Source organism: Condylostylus longicornis, unplaced genomic scaffold (genome assembly GCF_029603195.1).
Source record: "Condylostylus longicornis isolate FDR11 unplaced genomic scaffold, ASM2960319v2 ptg000048l, whole genome shotgun sequence".
Lineage (NCBI taxonomy): Eukaryota > Metazoa > Arthropoda > Insecta > Diptera > Dolichopodidae > Condylostylus > Condylostylus longicornis.
The window spans coordinates 7,035,412-7,049,742 of record NW_026578017.1 but is presented as its reverse complement, the minus strand read 5'-3'; the positions used below and the strand labels follow the sequence as shown (position 1 = coordinate 7,049,742).

Sequence of the window (14,331 nt, the reverse complement as noted above, 5' to 3'; positions counted from 1 at the left end):
TAAAAAAATTTTATATTTCATAAAAAAATTTTACATTTCAGAAAATCATAGCAACAGCCGATACAGTGAGTGGAATAACTAAAGTTTCAAGTTGGATTAATACTATATCAGCACCTTCGAGTCCTTCTATTGCTGATTCTACTACACTGGTATACATTTTATGGCTTATTAAAATTTATATGTATTAATGTTAAACTTTGTATTGATCATTCTAATTCAGTATTGTACGTAAATTAATTTTTTTTTTCTTAATTACTAATATCGCTATAAATTATTACGATCACTTATAAGATACAATAGTTTTCATATACTTACTTACGAAAACAGTAGAATGGTAGATATATTATTCATTTTTATTTAATTTATTTTATTGAAATTTTTATAACCACAGATTAGCGTAATACGTATATAATTTGATAAAAAATAAAACAAACATAAGGTACATATAATTAACTTTAAACTTAAAAATTTTTATTTGATTTAAACTTTTAATAAACTTTAAGTAATAAGCTTAAAAATAACTGCAAATGTCTATGTATTAGTTTAAATATGTATAAGACAAGAATTATTACAAACATAATTAAATTAAATTCGAAAATTAGAAAACGATGTTAAATGTAAAAAATGTGTAATTACTTAATTTAAATAATTAATAAAGATTGCTTTTCTGCCAAAATAGTTTTTTGTTTAATAATTAAATGATTTTATTTAGATATTTTACTATTTCTTTATTAAATAGTTAATTTATCGTTCACATAATTAGGTTAAATAAGATTTGAAAATTAGCTAAAGGATAAGAATATCTGAAACCAACTATAGCAAAGCAGGATCTATTATAATAAAAATAATCAGTAAACTTAAATTTATAGAAGACATAAAACTAACTACCAGCGTAGTTAATTTTCACACTTCTGAATGTATTTTTACCGAATCCTTTAGTTGAGATAACTAAATAATCAGACAAAAGACCTTTCAAAATTAACTAAAAAAGTAGTTCATACTACTATAAATAACTAAAATATTAGTAAATTTAACAACAGTGAATACATAAAATTAACTACCATCGTAGTTAATTTTCACATTTCCAAGGGTAATTTTACCAAATTCCTTAGTTGATTTAACTATAGAGACCTTTCAAATTTAACTAAAAAAGTAGTACATATTACTATAAATAACGAAATAATAAGTTAATTTAACTACTTTTAAATAGGGAAATTAACTATTTAAATAGTTACATTTCTAATTTTTTTTGTGATAATTTTACGAATTGTTTAGTTGATTTAACTAAACCATTAGGTAAAAACTTTTTCCAAATTTACTAAAACTTTAGTAAAATTTACTAATTTTTGTTAAAAATTAGTAAACTTCTCTATTCTGAGCAGTGGCAAATTCAACTACTGAATTGGTTAAATTTATGAAAACTTTGGGTAATTAGTGAAAAAGTTAAACAACTAATTCACTTTAGGTAAAATAACTAAACGTGTTTAGTAAGTTGAAAATCAATCATTTTTTTTAGTTAAATGTACTATTTTTTTAGGTAGATTTGCTATTCTTTTTTTTCTGTGTATAATACAGCTGATGAGGAATTTTTTATATTTTTTGTTTTCATATTATTTATAGTATAACTTCATTGAAAATATCTAATTAATTTTTTTGCAAGTACTTTATTGAATATAAAACCGAAGTGAGGTTCTCTCCCAATGCTCGTCTCTGCAGCACTTTCAAAAATTTAAACAAATAATCGATGGAAAAATTTATTTTCTTTTTTTCTCCTCTCTTAATTAAATTTATAAGTAAATAAGCACTTGTTTTCCAATTTTTTTTGAATAAGTGTTAAAAAATGAAGTAGTTTTTAAAATATCATTGTGAAAAAATTTATGACCGTTTACACAATTTATCACAAATTGTCAGTACATCATTTAAAAATTTTTTAAATTTTTAAAAAATGAATTGATCATTCAAAATCAATAAAAATTATTGGTACTATACTTAATGGGAAATATTTTTCGGAAATTCAAACTATGTAGAAAGTGAAAGTTTTATTTCACTAAAACGCAAATATAAAAATTCTCGTTAGATCTAGATAATTCCATTTTCAGGTTCTCCTAAATAAATAGGTCAACTTTCCAACAGTCTGAGGAAAATGTTGGATAACCTGAGTTTTTGGAAATTCAATATACAAATGCAATGTTGAATTACCAGAATTCTATACACAATTATTGTTCCTTTTAGAAAACTTGGTTGACTGAGCTTTCTTCTGGATATTCTCCAGATGAGTCCAGTAATTCATTAAAACTTTTAACAATATAATATCTTAAAATAATAATTTATATTTTTTCAGAAATGAGTAATATTTTAAGATTATAAAATATTTTTTTATTAGACAATTAAATATTTTATCAAATTAACGTCATTATTAACTTCATTTTTACATTCATTTTTAAAGCATTTTTGTTTGAACCCTCAGGTAGGTTTATGCTTTTATCTTCAATATTCAAGTTTTTGTAGTTTCTCCTATTAATTTTTATAGGTACAAGCGCAGCATAACATGTATTTCATCTTCCTTTTATATATTTATATGTATGTACGTATATGTTTATTCATTTATTTTAAAAATGCTCGCTTTTAATTAATTTTTTTTTCTGAAATTTTCCGCTTATTAGTACAAAATTCCTTTCAATAGCAAGCCGGCGTCGCTTTACAGAAAAAAAAATCCTTTTTTTGTTTTTATTTTTTTTTCATGCGAACAAAATTTCTTCTTTAATATTTTAATTATGTGCCATCAACAGGAAAAATAATTAAAGTATATAATTTTTTTTTTTAAAAATGGAATTCATATAGAACACGGATCTTAAATAACAAAGAAAAAAGCAAAACATTAAATGAAGCATAAAATTCTTTCTTGATGAAAGCGGGATGCGTTCAAAAAAGGTGTAAAATTTTAAAATTATAAAGGATTCCAAAATATTTGAGTTGAGTAATTGAAGTTTTTTAATGACAATTATAATTGTTTTTTATTTCAGAAAGTTTTGTTTAAGGTTCATTGTAATAAAAACTAATTTTATTTTTTAATTGTATTAAAATCTACTTTTATTACAGTATAAATTGATAAAAAAATTTCAAATTTATTTAAAGTATAAGAGATTGTAGAAGTACTAAGTTGAGAAAATGAATACATTAAGAACTTGAGATGCTTAATAAATTCGTTTGAAACGTAGCACATTATATAAGAGGTTGTGGCAATGCCTATCCCTTATACAATCGAGGTTATTATTTTATTATTGTCTGGAAACTGTTATACAGTATAAAATTTTATTTGTGTGGATTATTAATCTAAATTATAAAATACTAAAATATTTTCCAATGAGACCCTTTTTTTGAAGGATCTCACGAGACCCTTCTTTTGACGGAAGTTTCGAATGAAAAATATAGCTTTCTCCGAACTACGAAAAATTTGTATTATAAATTCAGTATGTATTAGAAAATCATTTGTATTATAATTTATATCATAAATGAGCTTGGACTTTTTCTATATCCTTAATTCTATACTTATTCTATATTTTCTATCACCTTACAGTTCATTTTTTGGCAAAGGTAACCTAGTTGTCGTTTCAGTGCTTTAAATCTAACCGGTTAACCTAATAAGTTCTCCCTCATCATTAAGAAACGAGCGTAACGCGCATCAGTACTAGTTAAATCTTTTTTTTTTTTACCTTAGTTTTCCAATCTAGCCAAAGCTAAAAACTACCAAGTGAAGATCAACAACTTTTATGCTTAAAATAAAACTGAAAAATTGCTTTTCTATAAGTAGTGGAACCTTTTGTTGTTGGATTTAAGCTATTTAGTTCTTCTGCTATTTTAACTCAGAATCTTTTATTTCATTATTTTTTCCAATAATTATGTGTATTGCTGCTGGTTAGTAGCCTTTCTGTCCCTATTGATAATTTCCAAAAACCAAGCTCATTTTATAAATAATCTGATAATAAATAGACATTGTTTTTGGCTAATAAAATAAATAATCACCTTCCTTAGGCTGGCTTTAATTTCAATTTGAGCTAAAAAAATTGGCATTTCAAATATTTTCGGTGTCAATGTTTAATATTAAATGTTCAATTTCTTGGTTAATAAATCTTGAAGTTATCCTACCTATGTAGTTTATATATAGACTTAGTTTAATTGTATAACATTATTATTTAAATCAGATTTTAGAAATTAATCAACATTAACAAAATATGCGACTTACCTTAGTATGCACGTCTCTTTCTTTTTAACTTATATACTACAGAGGTCTATGATAATAGGTGACAGTCAGGACTTTTATTAAATTTTTCTTCTTTAAACTTGGCTATTTAAAAGTTATTGTTGACTTATATCAAACTTATCTATGTGATATTTATTCAAACAAAAAAAAAATAAGTACCCTAATCGATTTAGAATTAAGTAATAAATTTTTATATCTTTATTTGTTTTATAAAATTTCAATCAAAACACAAAAAAATCCTGAAAGATAAAGGTCACAAAATTTTTTTAAACTGATTTCAGTATTATGAAATGATGCTATGCAATAACCAAAAAAAATAGTTGAGTCAAATTAATGTTTTGGAAATTAGCACTTTTCTCTTCAGCAAGTGAAAAACTGCTTAAAAACAATCTACTCATTAATTAAAAACCTTCATTCATAAATATACCAAAATTTTCAAATATTGCATATATTCAGGATGAGCAAAAAAATAAATTAAGGAGCGTTAACACAGTGCTCTAATTTAAGGGTTAATTACGTAAGTTAAGAAAAATAATTATATTTTTTATAATTTGCCGTTAGTTTCTATATTTATAGAGATATGGAAAAGCTTGAAGATGTGGAAATATAAGGTGTTGATACGAGAGACGATAACTTGAGGAGATGGTGTTAAAAAAAAATTTGTTTTAACAAAATAAATTATTTATTAATATACTATAAACTCGCAGAATTTGAAATATGTTTATTCCTTCTAAATAGTAAAAAATGGCATTTAGATGAGAAGGAGGTAGGAAAAAATATTTTTCTGAGGAAATATGCTTTTAACAAATAGAAAGCTGAAAAATTTCAGCTTTCTATTTGCAAGGGTGTAAAATTTTTGTAAACAGGCCCACGAACGGACAGACAGAGTAAAACAAATAAGTAGTTTTTTTTCAGAATGTTTTTGAAGAAGTGCTAAAAACGCAATCTATCCATATAAATCCATTGGCCTTTTTAAATATCAATTAGTGTTAAGCGAACATCAATCACTCATTATTTGTTTATTTAGGATACCATTAGCCCCAATAGGATATAATAGGTTGTATCAATAAGGATTTAAAAAAAAAAAAAACAAAAAATAATAAAAAGACTTCAACATTTTTTTCATCATAATAAAGGTAATTTTAATTTTTATTAAAAACGAAAAATACCAAAAAAAAACCCATCAATCATAAATGAAATTATTGGTACATACATATATAATGATGACAGGTTATAAAATTTTCCAAAAATTTATAAATTTAAGTATAAGCGGAAAAAAATTACATGCATGCAAAATTTTGCAATGGAATTTGAAAGTAATCTTGTAAATAATTTACAAGAGTTCTTTATTGCCCTTGTTCAATATAAACCACGCATATTTGAGTTACACTCGTTTTGCAAATTAAATGTCCCAGATTAAAAAAAAAATTTTTATAATATAAAATAATAAGTGGTGAAAAAAACTTCTGTGTTCTTTTTTTTCGAGCTATTTTTACCGACCGCATTCCGTATCATAAGAGAGACTCTGTTCTATGCCGACAAATTTAGTATATTGAGTTTTCGATGGAAACGCACTTCTCCATGATAGAAAAACATATATAAACTAGAGATATAGGTTTATCTATCTATCGGTGTGTGTACAAGCGTGCAAGTTCTGAAGACCTTTTCTGGTCCGATTTTACATTTTTGCGCACATAAAGAAGAGAAATCAACCAAATTTCTTGAAATTTAATATTTCATTTTGGGGTATTAAAACAATAAACTGATAAATTTTTTGGAGAGATCGTAGCTTAGAAGCTAAACTTCGGGAGGAATTTAAATTTTTTTCCATGGCACAAAGCAAAATTCCACTAAGAGCTAAATTGACGCCTTTCTAAGTATGTTGACTAAAAGCTTGTTAATTTCCTTAAAATTGAAAAGAAGAGTTTAAAAGGCATTTCTAAATGCCTGTAAACAAAACACATAAGCAGACTAACTGATAGACTAAAACTAATATCAGGAAATTTTTTTTCAATTTTGTTGGAAATGTTGTAGTTTTGTTGAATTTTAAAACATAACTAGAATGAAAAGGATTCTGCGAATAAAATCATATGCATCAAATCCGACGTCGGTACGCATAACTCATACTATACCTTTTTCGAAAAAAAAAGAACACTATCAGACTCGTAAGCTTTGTGTCAATCTAATTAATTTTTATAATTAAAAAAATTGCCGTAAAAGTACGCATTATTTTTTTTTTTGCTTATCTTCTGTTTCCATGTGCTTCTATGCTGCACGTGCTCTTAATTTATTTAAAAGCAATTTATAATTAAAATTTTACATATAATTAATTAAAAAAAAATAGTTTCATGCACATAGCTAGATGTTGTCTTTAAATTATTCAAGAAATTGTAATAGTTATCTTGTAAGAATGTGTCAAATATTTGAAGGAATGTACTCTCAAATGATTATTGCAGATACCGAAAGGTTTTAAAAATAAATTACAATATTGTGATGAACTGTCTTGCATTAACAAAGAGCATCGATCACCATCAAATTAATTATCCGTAACACTGCCGTATTACAATTGTGCCATCACGTACTTACAAAAATTAACATTAAATATTTTTATGACTCCTTCTTTAATTGCATAGAAGCGGAATTCACTGTACGCGAGAAAAAATTTCATAAATTTTATGCTATTCTAAAGGCCATAGGTCTAATGAAAATAATTAATTACAAAATTATGGAGTCCTGATTTCATTAAGAGTAACAAAAGCACTTATTTGAAAATATTTTTTGATTTATTTTTTAAAAAACATTAAAACTTTTGTACCGTGAGATTTCAGAACTTTTAATACTGTTTTTTTTTTTTTAACACAGGAATTCCAATGAAGAACCTTAAATAATAATTCAAATGAATCTCTTTGAAATGGTCATTCTCTTATATGAAAATAAAGCACTGATATGACATATAATAATTTTATTCCAGACAATATTTTTAATGTTTCATAATTCACTTACACTCGTTTATTATATACGTCCGGGCGAATGTTCGGTGGGTATTATAAATCTGCAACTTCATATGTAACGATAAGAAATAGACTTCTAAGATATAGGCATAAGTATAATATTTTTGATGAACATCGATTGTGAGCAGTTTTAACTATAAGTGCCTGTCTGTGTAAACAAATATTTGGGTTAAATCAATGCAATGGTTCCGGATTTAAAATAATTTTATGATATAGTTCGTATAATAGCCGTATTGCGAATGCAAAATAATTCGGATTTAACCCATGCAAATTTCAATTTGTCAAGCCAAGTACAACCAGGTTTAGTAATAGAGAAATTCAGAAAAATGTTTGCATAAAATTTTTTTTATTTAAGTGTCAAAAAGCATCATCTAGTAACACAGAGTTGACACGGTTAACTCTATTTTTTGTCGTTTTCTACGTGAATTTATTATAATGCATGTTTTCAAAAAACAAAAAGAACCTACCACGAAGTCATGCGTATCGTGTCTTAATTTATGTTCCCCCTAAGGAATTCCACAGATTTATGAACAAATTGTTATTTGCTGGAATTAAAAATAAAAAAAAAATTTTTTTAAAAGCATCTTCCTTACATTGTCCTTTAATATTGTAAAATAGTTTTTTTTTATATAAATAAAAAAAAAAGGATGTTGATTATTTCATTTTGTTAAGATCTGTTTTTAATTAATGTAGCACATATAAAGAATTTTCACAATATCTGGATACTGTAGGCATCAATGTAAAATGGTTTGCATATCTTTATTTGCTTGCAGATGAATCAGAGATTTTGTAAAGTTTATGAGATTTAGATGCGAACTACTGCTTTGTATTTTCTTAACTTCTTTATTTCGATCAACTTTCTGAAGATCAATTATTTTTTAAGGCAACAAAATATTTAATTTTTTTCAAAATTACCTCTTAAATGCTTGTGATACAAAACTTCTAGCTAATTTCACTTATGTTTAAAATTATAAAAAGTGTTCTTAAGCATTTAATTTCATAATAGTATCTCTCTCATATTTGACAGCCGCCCATTTGTTTTTAAAATATTGAAATTTGCTTTAAAAATTTCTTTTAACTCTTCATGGCTAAAAGCTAAAATATTGTATATTTTGTACAGCACCTTCGAAAAAAATTTATTATTTAAAAAATAATCAAATACATTTCTCTTTTATTAATTTTTCAAGGACCTTTTCTGTCGGTTTCTGTATTCCTTTCCTTTAACAAACGCTTTTCTTAATTTTATATTCAAGATAAAATTTTAATAAATTAAATTCAACTGTGAAATTTAATATAGATTCTCTTTTTTTCCTTTTGAGAATACCTAAGAATATTTTTGAATAAAGGAGAGTATTCTAATATATTATTTCCTTAATAGTCCTACATAATCTGGCATATTTAAATATTAAAATACCTTTAATAAAATAAATCTTTTCAATTCAGATATTTAACAATTACGAAAAATAAGAACATGCTAAGAAAGGAAAAGCAAAACACGGTACCAAAAATTTACGGGTTAATCAAATGTTTTTTTTTTATTTTTAAATTTTTCTTTTATTTCTGAAGAGATTCTGAAGAGATTATTGAGTATAGAGCCAAAATCTAAACATAAAAAATATATAGAACAGAAAGGATACCAGCCAACTTTTTCTATATAGAAGAAGTACTTTTATATAGTCTTTGTTTCATCTATACCCACACATATATGAAATCGTAAGCAAAACTCTTCTGTAAAATTTTAAAAACTTGGAGCTGAAACGCAAAAAAAAAATTTTTAAAAAGTCTGAATGATCAAAAAAACACAAAAAAAAATATTCTTTCTTCATTTTACTTTTGTTGTCCCAAAAAAGTATTTTGTAGTCGGTCCTTTTCAAACAACAATGTGCTCAATAAATTTTTATAAAATTTTATTTTCCTTTATATAGTAGGAATTTTCAAAGAAACGCTTGAGGCTGTATTCATATAAAATAAATTTACCAATAATATTATAAGATTTAATAAAGTGAATTCGGTGCATATGACAGAATATTCAAGGGCCAAGCTATTTTATATTGCTTTTTAAAAGCAGCTATTGATTTTTTTGAACGTATATGGTTAATGTGAAGGTCGGAGGATTTTGTATTTTGTTGTATTGAAGAATTTTGTATTTGAGAAAAATCAATTGACTTACAAAAAATTTACCCTTAAAATAAACCAGAGTTGCTTTAAAAAACGTATATTAAGTGTTGCGTACAGTGCTTCTTTCTAATTTAATATTTAAATAACTTGAGCTGATTAGTTTTTTTTTAAATGAGACCCAATGAACAAAAATTTTTTAAAAACAATATGTGACATACCGACTATTAAATGAGATATACAAGATATTGGCTTCATCTATGAGAACTAGTAAAGTTAAATCTGATTAGATCGAAGTTTCAGCTTTTACCTCCATGTTCCAAAAGATGTTGAAAACATCCACCTGTCCTTCAATGTACGTCTCCTTTCTAGCAAACACAACCAATAGAAGAAGGCCTCTAAAAATAGTTAGCAGCAAAACTCAACTCGGACTAAATTTCCTCAGAAGACAAAAGTGGAAAAGGAAAAAAGTTTTAAAGAGTGCAAAAATGTGTATAGGTATAAATGGAAAGATCAGTGGTCTAAGCCTCTTCTGATGTAGTTCAGATATAAATTATAATAAATTGAACCAATTTAAAAATTCTTAAGATCTCTTGTAGTGTTATAAATTCAAAGACTTCCTTAATCTGAAGAATGCGCTCGTTGTTTTAGAAATTGGATTTTAACAGGAAACTGATTTTGATTTGCTCTTCTTCTTTCAAACAATAAGATAAATATTAGAGAAATGTAAAGCGTGCCATAATGATATTTTGATTTTCTCTAAAAAAAAAGAAAGTTTACTGAGTCTCAACGTGGAATTAGTTTTCGTTTTTTCCTAAATTTCATTTCGTATTCATCATTATTTCGGTTTTTTAATAACCTTGCAATATTCTTCATTTTTTTTTGTAATTTTAAAGTATTTTTTTATTTCTTCTATATTTTGTTTTTCATTTTCTACCCGCTTATCTATAAATCCTTTCCATTTATTTGTTTATTTTTCTGGCTTTTCCCGTTATTTTTTTTTTTTGTTTAGGGATTAAGAGCACGTATTTTTAGTGGAATTATCCTTACCAATTTAAGATATTAACCAGCTTTTTATTTTATTTTTTTTTTTTTGAAGAAAAAATTATCATAAAACAGAAAACAGAGTAAAAGAGCAAAACTAAATCATATCATCTTTTGCTCAAAAATTATTTTACTTATATATGTGTGTATGTATGTATATAAACTTTTATTAAATGAAAACGAAATTCCTAATTTAAGGCCTACAAATAATAAAAATGAAAAAAAGCACATTCAAAGAAACAAACAATAAGAAATGAACAACAACTTTTCTTCGACGAACGCATATTTTGTTTGAACGCACATTGAAAAAGAAATATTAAGGCGACATCTTTTTTTAAGAAAATGTGTAATGTACAGTACAGCTATGTGTTAGTATCATTTTTGTTTAAATTTTACTCTCTCCCCTTCTCTCTTTTGATTTTGCTCTCATCTCATTCTATCATCTTATTTTTCTGTTTTTCTTTCTTTTCGGTTCACTCAGGAAAAAAAATTTTATTTATGTAAATAAAGGACGTGGATTACGTTATGTTACCTGTTAAGGTGTAGTCAACAGTTTATACAATAAAAAATAAAATTTTATGACTTTTTGGGAAAAAAAAAAACGAAAACAGAAAATGCAAAGAAGAATGAAACAGCACTAAAACAAGAATACCAACAAAAATAACTTAAAAAAAACGCTTAAATAAACAGTAACGAAAATGAATTCCTTAACTAAAAAACAAAAAACAAAAAAGTAAAAACAAAATTTTTTTTAATGACATAACAAACGTCGTCATAGGCTCGTTGTGTGTCATTGTAAACTTTTTAAAAACAAATGTAGTGAGAAGATAAAATAACAAAACAAAAATAAAAAAAAAAATAAAAATTTTCCATACTTTGTAAAAATTGTTTTTTTATGGCACAAAATTTAAGGGTAAATTTAATATCATCGCACATGCATTATATAAAACGTACGTACTCCCATTATACAAGCATATATCTACATACATACATATTATTCTATATATTTGTACAAACATTTTTATTTAGATGATCATTTATTATTATGTATTCAACAACAAAATATTTATAAACGTACGTATGTGTACTTGTTATTTACATTTTACATTATTTACGTTATTTAAGTACAATAATATAATTCAATATACACGTACATATAAATGTATACACATGTGTATGAAAGCGTCACATATGTGTAAATGTTATTGAAGAGAAAAAAAATTTGTTGTTAAGTCAACAATGCGTATTTTAATGTTAAACATAAAGTATTTAAATTTTAATTTTATACGTACGAATACTAAATTTCAAATCTTAAATAGCTTTTTAAACAATTCAATTGACTTTATGATTTAAAATATAAAATAAAATAAGGAATTAATAAAGTAATAGTAAACCTTGAAAGGATTATGGCCTTGAATAAAATTTTTATGTTATTAATGTGAAATTTTAGGACTTTAGTTTAAAATGTACAATTATATAAAATTATTCACTAAAAATTGTCAACACCAGCCAAAGTGATAATGAAAATTTGTAAAATTATTTTGCTGATTTGGAAATACTTTAAAATGCACGCCAGATTATATTTATACTAACTTCAATTACGACAAAAAACATTTAAACAGCTAGAGGTAACTTAACTTCCTTTATGTAAAAGTGTGCGTTTAAATTAAAGAGAGCAATTTTTATTAAATTTTCTAATGCAGAATCAATTTTATATCGCGCATTTTGCATTATATTATAGCCATAGGAACAAGAAAGAGAAGAAGATCTTTTAATTTATCGAAAGTTTTATTTGTTATACTTAATCTTTTAATCATTTTTATTGAAATTTTAATTGAAATGGTAAATTTTGTATAATAAATTGTTGACAGCATTTCTGAAGAGGCTCATTCATAGAACATTGAGATTTTTCAAGAGGCTCATTTACAGAACATTGGAATTTTTCATGAAAAATCAGTGGTTTTTCAATAAATAAAACTGTTTATAGAACTTATTCTACTTTAATTGTTAATTAAAGTAGAATAAATTCTATAAACAATAGAATAATAAAACTTAAAATAATTGATCAAAAGCAATAATAGTGGCATTTTGTTCGATTGTATACTTTTTATTAAGGCCTTGAAAAATTATAAAGTTTGGTGTTGTTTTGCTACATTTTCTGTACCATAAAAGATTTTTTAATGGTTGAATTCAAGAAAAAATTCTGTAAAAAAATATAATATGAAATTGTTGTTCTAACAAAATTAAAATAAAATTGGGACAAACCAAAGGTTTGTAATTTTTTCATTCTCATACGAAACTATTTCAAAGATTGCATAAGTTTAGGATAAGGCAAAAAAAAAAATTAAAAGAGGCTTTAACATAATGCTGGAATTTGAGGTTTAATTGTCCGAGTTAAGAAAAATAATTATACTCTTGAATGGAATGAATTTTATTTAGCTTTCTGCATTTATAGAAATTTGGAAAATATTGCAGTTCGGGAATATAATTTGCCAAAAATTCGAATTTTACAAATTTCAAGAGTTATTGACTTCATTTGTTTGAAGTTTTAATTTTTTCATTATAAACCATAAATATTGGGAAAGATTTGGCACCCACCCTGAAACAAAAGTTTTATCCATTTAAATTCTTTATCTAATGGTATGCGCTGCTGTATGCCTTTTTGATCAATCCTGCATATACACACAACACATAATGTGTACAAAAGTTTACATATTCTTGAATTATACTAGCCCCTTTCTAGCGCATATTGAGAGCACTTCAAAATCTGATCTGATTAAAAATCTGAAATTACAAATTCAACGAAGAAATATTTCAATTTATATAATAAAATTTAACTTCCCTGCATCTTCCCCATATTCATATAATTATTTACACTTCTGAAAATATGTAGTATATCAAACACTTAATTATACCTTAAGTCAATTGAAATTCTGTTTTAGGTTACGTCTTGGTATTTGTTAAATATTGTTATATAATATTATTGCTTAAAGCGATTACTCGCATATTGCCTTAAACATCTATATGCTTAGTACAATTAATTTACTATATACATAGCTAAAAACAAACAATCACGTATTTTATGATGTTTACATTTCCACAATAATTACACTGATAATATAATCATTTATTTTTGAAATTATATAACATGAAGACATTTATAATAGAAAAATTCCATTTATATACACACATTCTACATAATAATATTATTCACTTTACATACATACATACGTAGTATGAATAATATTCGCTTGTATGTATACAATAAATGATGAACAAGGATTTATTAGTTAGGTCTACTATATACTTTTTTGTTTTTGTTTTTTCAAATCAAGCAGCATTTATGGCCTAATTTGAATTAAATGGTTTATTAAATCAGTGCTCAGCTTTAAGGAAATTCGTTTAATATTTTGCTAAACTCAAAAAATATTTGAATTTCATTCAATTTTCTAAAAAAAACATTTGATTATTACCATTTTAAACATTTTCTATGCCTAAATTCATTCAATAAATTGTTGCTTCTTGCTTACAAGTCACACGTTCGACACGAATTTAATTTTATCACTTATACGAAAATATTTTCAAGGAAAATATTTTTTTCTTTATTCTTTTTCCCTTTTATTTTTGATATAATTATTATTTAAGGTTAGGAGAATAACAATTATCAACACTCTTGGCAAATAGAATTTTAGATTAAATTAACCTCTATATACAAGAATAAATTTTCTATTTAATTTCCTTTTATTTAAGTAAATTAATCGAATAATGAAAATGTCCTTTGAGAACAAGAAATTATGTGGGCACATATTGTACGCATGTTCTAGAGAATTTTGAAATTTCTTAATTGATTGTAAGAATGTAAAAAAGGAAAATAAAATACAAAAAAAAAACAAAGAAATG

At 24.9% G+C, this 14,331-nt stretch overlaps 1 protein-coding gene across 13 annotated transcripts in view; it reads right to left on the bottom strand.

Annotated features, from left to right (window-relative positions):
- Nucleotides 1-14,331, bottom strand: part of LOC129611238 (transient receptor potential cation channel trpm) — a 248,746-nt gene that overhangs the window by 172,842 nt on the left and 61,573 nt on the right. For all 13 annotated transcript variants that reach the window (XM_055524269.1, XM_055524268.1, XM_055524272.1 and 10 more), the window contains one exon: nt 7,740-7,817. The gene's annotated coding sequence lies outside the window, so the exon portion shown is untranslated. The remainder of the gene's footprint in view (nt 1-7,739; nt 7,818-14,331) is intronic.